Raw genomic sequence first — 10,683 nt, 5'->3', positions numbered from 1 at the left:
ATGTATGGTGCTACGCACATGTACTAAATCTGGTGCTTGCAAACACAACCCAGATTGTTATTGAGAGTGGGTCCCTGTTTGCGCTCCTCAATGGCATTGCGGTATTCATCAAAGAGTCATATAAAAGACTGAATGTGTGGGAAGAGTCAGGCCGAAACAAGAGACGTAGACGCCTTGCTCCTATTGGCGAGACACGCTGGTGGGCCAAGCATGAGGCCCTGAAGAAGGTGTTTGGCTACTTTGGAAAACCGGAAGATGGTTCTGTACGTTGATGTGCTGTTGACATTATCAGCTATACAGAAACAGGCAACAGTGAAACCATGTATCCGTGTCATGGCCAGAGGATATGCAGTCATTGCTCAAATATGAGACGATCTTGACGGCTCAAATCTTCCTCCGCATATTTGAACATACCTCTCCATTGTCTAAATACCTTCAGACGGCAGGATTGGACATCCTCTCTGCTCACAGAATGGTGGCATCGACACAGGATATGCTGAAAAGCTTGGGAAGAGATTTTGAATCTGTAAAAAAAGCAGCAGACACATTTGTCAACTGGACAAACACAGAAATCCAAGAGAGAGATGACACGGACATTGAAGTGGAGGCAACACTGCCACAAAAGAGGAGGAGGATGAAGAAAGTCTTGCCTGGAGAGATGGCTCAGGATGAGACCCTGAATGATGCAGAAAAATCCTATGAGGTGAATGTGCATAACCGGATCATGGACACAGCAATTGAAGCCATTCATAGGCACTTTTTAACACACGGCAATCTATATGCTGACTTGGCATGTCTGGATCCCAGAAACTTCCCTCAGCTCTGCACCAGTGCTCTTCCCCAGTCTGCCCTTCAAGACTTAAGCAAGTGCTTGCAAGGATTTGACAGCAGGGCAACCAAGGAAAATATGCAGGCCGAGTTGAAAAGCGTTGCACTCCAGTGGAACAGGCTGAAGGCATCCCCATTGGCAGAGTACAAAGCAAGAACAGTAGAAGATGGATCAGGTGGTGAGGAGGACAACACAGAAGAGGTTGAGATAACTCCCATAAGCTGTTGCTCCTGCAAAGAATGCCCTCTGTGCTGCTACCAGATACTTCGCCGTTTCAACATGCTAACAGATGCATACCCTGTCCTAGGCCTTGCTTATAAATACCTGCTTACATTATCCCTCACACAGGTGGCTTGTGAGCGCACATTTTCAATTTTGAAGTTTATTAAAAACAGACTCAGAAGCACCCTCTCATCTGATAAATTGGAGGCATTTATGTTGATGTCCACAGAGAAAGACATCCTCATGTCCTTGGACTCTGACTCTGTGATAGACAGACTTGCAGAGAAGAGTAAGCTGCTTAAAAAGCTGCTCCACTGATAAGGCGAGAAATATTTAATATTATTGTTATTATCACACATCATACATTATGGATGTAGTAATTCATTATTTGTCATTTTAATTATGCTTTTCAGAAGTTGTATTGTGCTTATGTGTTGATCCTTAATGGTGTGATCATGTACACTAAATGATCAATTATTCTCCATTACAGGTTGTTCTGATATATTTGAGGAGTCGTTCTCCCTCTGTTCTATATGTGGACTTGTTCTCTCATTTAGGACCACTGTTAGAATTTGGTAAGTTTATCATGTATTTTTTAATGTTGTATAAATTCATACTTCATAATTTTAAAAAAGTTTTGAAAGAAACGCACATCCCAAAAGTTTTCAACTCTAGGTGCAGGACAGAGGAAAACATTTTATTTATTTTTCAGACTTAATAATGTATCCAATTCCCTCTCAGGTTGACCACTTGACATGTGAGAGCTTGAGGAGTTGTTCCCCCTTCGTCCATGTTCGAGGACTTGCTCTCTCTCTGCCTCCACTCTCTACCTTCACTGCACCAAAGTTTGGCTGTTGAGTCTCCTCTAGTATGGTGAGTTTATCATTTTTTATGTTTTATGAAATCATACTTAATTTGTGATGATTAGAGACTTAATAATGTATCCAATTCCCTCTCAGGTTGACCACTTGACATGTGAGAGCTTGAGGAGTTGTTCCCCCTCCGTCCATTTTCAAGGATTCGCTCCCTTACCACTTCACCACTTTTTGAGAAGTCTATGATTTGTTGAGTATGTCATGTGTCTTATAATGTTATATGAATTCATACTTGATTTGTGATGATGAGAGACTTAATAATGTTTCCATGTCTCTTTTAGGTGGACCACTCTATATATGAGAGCCTAAGGAGTTGTTTTCCCTCTGTCCCCTTTTGAGGACCTGCTTCGTCTCCTCCATCATTCACTGGGCCACTTTTAGGTTCCTGAGCTTATTTCATGTGGTGAGAGGAATGCAATATGTGTATGTTTAAAGGTTATGTTTAAAGGTTTATGTGAAGAAACATACTATATGTGCGATAAAATGACAATTGGTAATTCATAAATGTCTCTTTATATTCTCTGCTGCCATTATCTCCTGTCAAACAGGTTTTCCTGACCTGCTAGAAGTTCTTCTATGATGCTTGAGTCATCCATCATATCTGAGAGCTTCGTCTTGACTTTGTGAGTTTATTATGCAACTTGTTTTGTCTCAGATTGAAACAAAAGGTTTGATTATGATTATTTCCTGGCTGAAGATTTTTATATTGATGGTTTTAATTTCAAACATCTGCATATCTTTTAAGTTCAATTAACAGTTATGCAGGTAGGCCTTAGGGCTCTTTTGAGACTTAAGTCATCCTTCATGACAGATACATTTGTTGACTAAGTGTCACTACGTCACAAAAAGGCTACATGGCTACATATATTTGTCAGTACACAGATACTGAGTACAAGTTCTGTTTGCTGTTTCTTTCAGGTCACGAATTTGGTGAGGAGTGGAGCTGGCTGGCTGCGGACGAGGAAGTATAGAACAATACATACTTGTGCACATACACGTATATGAGAATGCATATCTATTCAGACCTGTAACCCATGTCTTACACTTTTTACACAGCTACAGTATATATATATATATTTTTCCAATTCTCTATTTATGTGAGTGAGTGAGTGAGTGAGTTTCAGCTCTAATGCTGCTACTGTCTGTAATATGTTTCTATTTAGATTATTTGTCAGGATATTTTTTTGTTATTATTGTCCGAGTCTGGTTTTAACTAATACTGGGCTTACACCAAAAGATTTTCACAGTCACAGACTAAAAACTGAAAGGGTAGCATAAGGGTTCTTCCCGTTAGTCTCGTCCCACCCCTAGTCATGACATAACTTCTGTTGTGATTTGACACTATAATGAATAAAGATTGATTGATATAGCTGTCAATTTTAGTCCTTGAGTTCATAGTTAAGTGCTTTATTTGTTAACTGCTATCAAGGAATATGACTCTCCTTTGTAGTATGCATGAGAGAAGATGCCGCAAGATTAGTGGACTTCTATGTAGTGTCCGCTGAAAATGTAGTGGGCTGGTCTGGACAGAAAATGCCAGGGCTGAATTTTTTTCCCAGTCCACCCCTGGTTGTAAGGCATATTCTTTTTAGCCTATCACCGCCAGGGGGGCACCCTATAAAGGGGCAGAGGCTTCTAGCTGGCAGCCTCTTGTTCGCTGCTGCCCAGACCTACCCACTTCCGTTCTTGCCGTGTTTTGCTTCCGCCACCAGCTTAGGTATGTTGTAGGAGAATAGCTGGCTTCAGGTAAAGTTTCGCAATTCTCTATCATACTTACATGTAGTCACGTTTTGTTTTGTATAGCGGAGTGTCTTCCTGGCGATGCCCGTCAAGTAGCCGTAACGTAGAAAGCATGAAACTCTCTCCTCTCTGCCAGATCGGTATCTACGGCGATTTGTTGAGTCCATTCACCACACCTTTCCTGAACATTAATATTATACTTGTGTGTTTATTGCTAATCTAGGGCCAAGCTAAGGCTTTAAAGAACCGCTGCTGTTTTGCTGCACCGAAAAGAGACGGGTTTCTGACGCAGGGCCCGTACTGCTGATCCTGTGTGCTCCTAAGTGCTAGTTAATTGTCTGCTTCTGGCTATCGTGTCTGGTCCGGTTTGGCATTGCCTACGGAAGTATCATCACCTGCCCTCCCGATCCTGTGCTGCTGGACGCTACTTAAATTGTTCGCTTTTGGCTACTGTGGTTGGGCCGGTTTAGCGTGGCCTACTCTGTATAGGTCCGCTCCCCTAGTGGGATTTTAGTGACTGGACTGCTGGGCTAACTCCTTCTGTTTAGTTATTATTTCCTTCACCAATTTAAACTATTTTGTTTACTTTGTTCTTTTTCATTAATAGTTTATTTTGTTTATTCCTATTTTGTTTTGTTATTTTTTTAAACTTTTGGCTTATTTTATATCTAATTAGTGTCGATATATCTTTGGTCAATTCATTTTTTGTTTATATGATAACTGTTTTGGTTTTCTTTCTTTGCTTTTTGCATAGTTTTGTTTATGCCACATGATTGCCCGTATGGCTGCGGCTAATTTTGGTTTATTTCATTTTGAGTTATTCTGTGCTTTTGTCCCTCACTTATTGTGTTTTCCCTTTCCCATTTTCCTGTTTTAGTTACTGAGAGCTGAAGGTGGTGGTGTTGGTGTCCGTGGTGTTGGCTTCCCCCTTTCCGTGTTCTGTGCTTCCCCCGGGTTTTTGGATATTTTCTCCGTGTGGTTGTGTGAGTGTGGAACACGTGTGACCGGGGTGACTTAAGTTTGTTTTTGCGGGATCCCTCCACTCATTCGTTGACCCTCTCCCCCACTGGTAAGCTTCAGCCTCCTTGTTCGTTCTCGCTTTTGGATATAGCCCTGTGTGACTGTTTTTTTATAAATTGTATTTTTACTATTGTATACAAATAAACTGTTCTATTTTTGATAATTGGACCACGTCTCTTGTTCCATGAGTAACCAAACCTGTGTGTCCTAGTGACTTAAAACTTTTCCCTGGGTAAAATTCCCGGGGTGGCGTTGTCGGACTTAGTGGTTTAACCAAACTGTTAAATTAATATATTTATTCTGCGGCCACTGCTACATTAACATTCATTACGTAGCTGATTAAAATCATTAACACATAAATAAAGTACTCAAATTTCACTTACCGGAAAACCGCATTAATGCACCGTTTGTTTTAACCGCAGAGCGAGTTACAATAGTCCGATATATAAGCATGAAGAACAAACAACCACGGCCGGATCAAGTTGTGTTCCCTGGATGAACTGAGCAGGCAGAGTCCCTGTAGCTAGCTTCACGGAGCAGCTAGCAGAGAGACAAGAAGCTAGCAGCAGCAGTCATTGAACGGAGCTGTCACTCAATGTGACCACGCCCTAATATATGCATAACTTGAAGGCTTAATATTAATTAAACAGATGAATTGAGAAAAAATTCACCCCCCCAATCCATATTCATGATCTAACTATACAGAGAATATGGTTTTTCGAACCACGATGTAAACATGTTTATTTCTGCTGTAAAGTTGGGCATTTTAACATGGGGGTTTATGGAAATTGCTCCCTTCTGCAGACTGCTCCTACTGGCCACTAGATGAACTGCAGTGTGTGGCACTTCCGTATTGGCGCCCCGGCTCTTCCCCAGGGTTTGCCACTTGTTCTGGACGTGTTTCCTTGTGGTGATAGTGAGGGTAGTCAATCGTTTTGTTAACAAGACAGTAGTGACGGCCATCTTGGTGACGTGTGTTGTTATGCGAGACCAGAGATGTAGTTCATTGAGCGTTTCACACAAACAAATGTGTTACTTCACAGTTTTACGACACATTTTTTTTTTTTGACTTGCAAAATTATCTTTTAAATTGACAAATATCATATGTGTAATTCGTGGCACAATTCAAACGGGATCGAAAGATAATCTTTCTCTCTCCATTGACTTCAATACATAATTTTTTAGGGACTTCGCCACTCTATTCTCCGTCGGGACTTCCTGCAACAACATCACACCGTTATCTTGATTCTGATTGGCCAGAAGACATTATCAAAGATGTTCAATTGAGAAGACGATCACTACGTTACAAAAGTTTTCAAAACCGTTTATAGTCTTCGGTATTCTTGTTTTTGGCGTGAGAATAGTTTGGGCAGCGTGAGATTGAGAGTGAAAGCGTGTGTCACACGCCAGATGCGTGAGAGTTGGCAACCCTGGCTATGAGGGTCTCCAGCAGCTAAATTACCTACGGGTGCGTTCGTTAACAGTAACTGTGCGGTCCGGAATCACTGTGGCACAGACTGGACCGCTGGTGAACAGCTGTTAGAACGGGCAGTTCAGGTGTTCAGAGCAGATCCCCCAGTCGGAGCAGCAGAGCGTGATGTGAACTGAAACGTTTTTCTGTCGCATTATTATTTAAGGAATCCTTGAGCTAGCTAACTAGCATACATTGTCACTATCTGCTAACGTTAGCTTTAGCCTTCGTTTTCTAATAGTTTTTTGCATAGGCTATAAACCAGTAGCTTAGGCAGAAATTGACTTCAGTGCGGACCTGAATAAAATGGGGTGGGCCAGCTTTTTCCAGGTGAAAAATGACTTTAAAGTAGACCTGGCCTATAATAATAATAATGCCCATTGCCAAGCATCGTTGTAGCATTTCCCACCGATTAATGGTCGAAGACTTGACTGATGATATGAATTCATTGAAATCTCCAATATCAACGTAAGAGCTATAAAGTAACACAAAAATAACAAATACATTTAGACTCCATCTGTATTAGAATCACTTTAGCATACTACCAAAAGTGAACTGTAAACAGACAGCAAAGCTACAAAACAGCATACAAACGAATTGGGACACAACAATTATAGTTAATACCAACTGTGTGCCTCTTCGGGGGTGCTAAACTTATACATAAACTTTATCCTTTACTTTCCCCGTATTTATATGTGGATTAATCTCCGCTCCTTTTCGCCATCACGTTGTTTCCATAGCAACAACTTCCTGTCAACAGCCTAAACTTGCCTTCAAAATAAAAGCATCTAAATAACACAGGAAGTTAACCTAAATTACATTTAAGACATATTTACAACTGCAACGAAAGTAACAAAAACAACGTAATATCCTTTTCAGTTCCACAGAAGACAAATTGGGTTATTTACAATCGTTATGTAACTCTTTTATTGCACTAGGTAACAGCAACAATAGGTTGTAGGATTCAAACCTGCTCATGGACTTGCAGTGGTCCTTGCTTTTTTTGTCTCTCCAACGAGTTACGCAGGTGCTTCCAGTCTACATATCCATCCCTCGTAAATGCAAATTCAGCTCCTGGGCTGGGGAAATATCTGCACATTGTACAGAAAAGCGCGTCCCTGCAGGCAGCTCTCTGCCTTTCTCACGTTACTATGACGCACGCCGAAACCAGTTTTTAACGTAAATGAGTTCGGTTCAGAGGATAAAACATATACAACATTAATTCAAATCGATATTTGTTCACTTGAATTTCACTTTGAATGCTTGGATATTCTCAATGGGTGAATAAATGTTTTTATAATAATAACTTTAACATTTTAAATTACACCAAAGCTTTTTCAGGGTGGGCCAATGAGTAAAATGGGTGGGCCTGGCCCCATGGTGGCTGTGCCACTGCTATAAACAGAGGCCGTATAAGTATAGATATTGTACTAGAGAAAAATTAGAAGTACACAGATCTTGTACTTTAGAAAAAGTAGAAGTACTCAGATATTGTACTGGAGTAAAAGTAGAACTACACAGATCTTGTACTTTAGAAATAGTAGAAGTACTCAGATATTGTACTCGAGTAAAAGTAGAAGTACACAGATCTTGAACTTGAGTAAAACTAGAAGTACTCAGATCTTGTAATTGAGTAAAAGTAGAAGTACAAGAGTGTAGGATTAGTCTGTTACAAGTATAAGACTTGCATTCAAAATGTTCCTCAAGTAAAAGTAAAAAAGAATTATCATCAAAATATCGTGAAAGTATAGCGACAGTAAAAGTAGTCATTGTGCAAATTGGTCCATTTCAAAAATAATATATATGATATGTTTTATAATGATTGATCATTAAAGTGTTCTCAAAGCTGGTAAAGGTGCAGCTAGTTTGAATGACTTTGTATACTGCAGGGTAGCTTGTGAATTTACTCCAGGTGGAACTAAAGTCTGATTCAACACTTGATTATATTTCACATCATTCATCCAGATCTGTAAAGTAACTAAAGGTATTAAATACATGTAGTGGAGTACAAGTACACCATTTACCTCTGAACTGAGAAGTACAAAGTAGCAAAACATTGAAATACTTAAAGTACAAGTTTCTCAACATTGTACCCAAGTATAGTACTTGAGTTTATGAACTTAGTTACTTTACACCAGTGGCTATACAGATAGAAAGACTAAGCCTTGCACAGAGGCATGAAAATGCATTTTCAAAATGCTCAACAGTGCTGCCAAAATTATAAACTGACTGCTACACAATTAAAATAAATGCTTTTATATATTTCGATTAGATGTGACTCTTTAGCGTTTCTTTTATTATTAACACTGCTGCTTTAGTTGTTCTGGCTGCTAAAATCCTCTGTTATTCTTCATTTTAAAGCCGATATTCCGGGGGGTGGGGGGCTCGGATGCTTGTCACCTTTTCATACCTGATGAGTTTGCATCCCTGACTACAGTTGCTTTAGTGTGTAGAAGCTAGTAAGCCTACTATTTGATTTGTTTTAGATAGGCACTACATGTTTCATTCAGACCTTATTTTCCTCTTTCATGTCAAAACAGTTATGTTCTAAAACTGATTCTAAATGGCAGAGGAGCTTGGCATTGTTCAAGAGGGGCAACTATTCAAAACTTACAAAGTTATTCTTTAAAATGACCAGAAACTAAAATAAATATTCTTCATTTTCCAAGAGGTTTTTCAGAGAGGTATTCTGATGTTTTCAAATGTTGCCCTAACATAGTATTTAAACTGTATACACAACATACTGTAGAATGTCATCTATGTTGTCAAATGAGATATTGTACATGTGTTGCTATGTACACCTGTGCCCCTTCTCTTCAGTGCCATGTGTTTTTCGGAAGACGTACAGTATACCAGTAGAGTTGTTCCACTGTTGATCAGAAACCTTAAAGGAATAATCTGCTAGTACACATTTTCATGAATATACTGAATCAGGTGAGCAGCCTCTAGCTCAGGGGTGGGCAATTATTTTTTCCATGGGGCCACATGAGAAACAAAAAATATTGTGGATGGCCGGGCCAAAAGGCTGAACTCAATTCTGCATAATATTAATTGTATTTCTTTATAAAAAGCAGTAAATAGCATTGTTTTGACACGCTGGTAAGAGTATATGTTATAGTTGAGCAATGAAAAAGTGAGGTTGCCTTACAAAAAATGTAATTTATTCAATCAAATTTCCCAAAACAATGGTAAACAAAATGTGAACGTTTTTCACCATTTCTGACTCATATTAGTGAACATTTTCAGTCGCATTCACTACAAAACACATTTTGAGTTTCATATACTGTTGGAAAGTTGTGTAAAGGTTCTTAGCATTCTTAAGACATCACAACATTGTCTTTGTGCTCCAAACATTCAGCAAGATACATCATATTGAACTGTCACTGAACATCACTGAACTGTGATTTTGAGAAAAGGCTTCCAAAGAAAGTGTCCCAGTTCACTGCTAGTTGGTTCCTTTACATGCCTACATTTGTAGTCCAACCACCTCATTTGGTGTTTTTAAGTTCTTTTTTCTTGTTCAGTGAGAGAAATCTAGTCTCTGCTGGGCTTTAACGAGTGCATCGAAGTCAGGTTGAATGTCTGAGGTGGAGATGCGAAGCACAGCTGACAGATGATCATCAGTGAGAGAGGATCTATACCTGGATTTCATAAACTTCATCTTTGAAAATGTTTGTTCACATATGTAGGTAGAGCCAAAGAGAACCAACATCTTCTGAGCATGTCTCCTCATGTTTGGAAAGTTCTCCTCCTCGAGAGAAGAGTAGAAATCCAGCAGAGATCCTGACTTAAAGCGCTCTGCCAGTACTGCATCAGACTGCAGGTCAATGAGTTCCAGCTGAACATCACTGGGTGCATTATCCATACTGCAGGTAAAGGGAGAGGAAATCATGAGCATTTCATCCTCGATTGTTCGGAGATCTTCAAATCGCCTTGAAAACTCACCATGCAATGCTCCTAACATGGATGAGTACCTGCGGAGGTGATCAGCTGATGGTGTGACTTCTTTCAGGGTTTGCATGTGAGTGAGAGTGTTGCTCTCCAGTTGGCTTGAAAGAAACTGCATCTTTCTCATGAAAGCCTTCACCAGGCTGTGCATTTCATGAACAAAAAGGCCCTTGCCTTGCAGTTTGGTGTTCAGTTCATTCATCAGTGCAGTCACATCAACAGCAAATGCAAAATCTGCCATCCAGTCCTCGTCTGAGAGCTCTGGGATGTCTTTGCCTTTCTTCTCACAAAACTCTTGAATCTCTGCTTTCAGGTCCCAAACTCTTTTTAGCACTTTGCCCAGGCTTTGCCATCTGACAGCTGTGTGGTAGCCGATGTCACTATGTTCAGTCTCATGCTCCTCCAAAAGTGCAACAAACTGTCTGTGATTCAATGCCCATGCCCTGATGAAGTTTACTATTTTAGTAACAACATCAATAACATGGTGAATTTTTAGCACTGACTTGCACAACACATGTTGGTGTATAATACAATGCAAAAATACCAATTTCTGATCTGCGTCGATTTCAGTCACTTTA

The 10,683-nt window shown here is 39.9% G+C and overlaps 1 long non-coding RNA gene across 1 annotated transcript; it reads left to right on the top strand.

Annotated features, from left to right (window-relative positions):
* The first annotated feature begins 211 nt into the window (after nt 1-211).
* LOC307027400 lies at nt 212-3,303 on the top strand. Its single transcript, XR_013804613.1, has 7 exons — nt 212-1,373; nt 1,542-1,626; nt 1,793-1,924; nt 2,011-2,120; nt 2,208-2,329; nt 2,475-2,549; nt 2,845-3,303. It is a non-coding gene; the product is annotated as an uncharacterized lncRNA (long non-coding RNA).
* Nucleotides 3,304-10,683: the final 7,380 nt, after the last annotated feature.

The sequence above is a fragment of the Notothenia rossii genome (assembly GCF_949606895.1).
Source record: "Notothenia rossii genome assembly, contig: scaffold_91, whole genome shotgun sequence".
NCBI lineage: Eukaryota > Metazoa > Chordata > Actinopteri > Perciformes > Nototheniidae > Notothenia > Notothenia rossii.
This window is presented reverse-complemented; position numbering and strand designations above follow the sequence as displayed.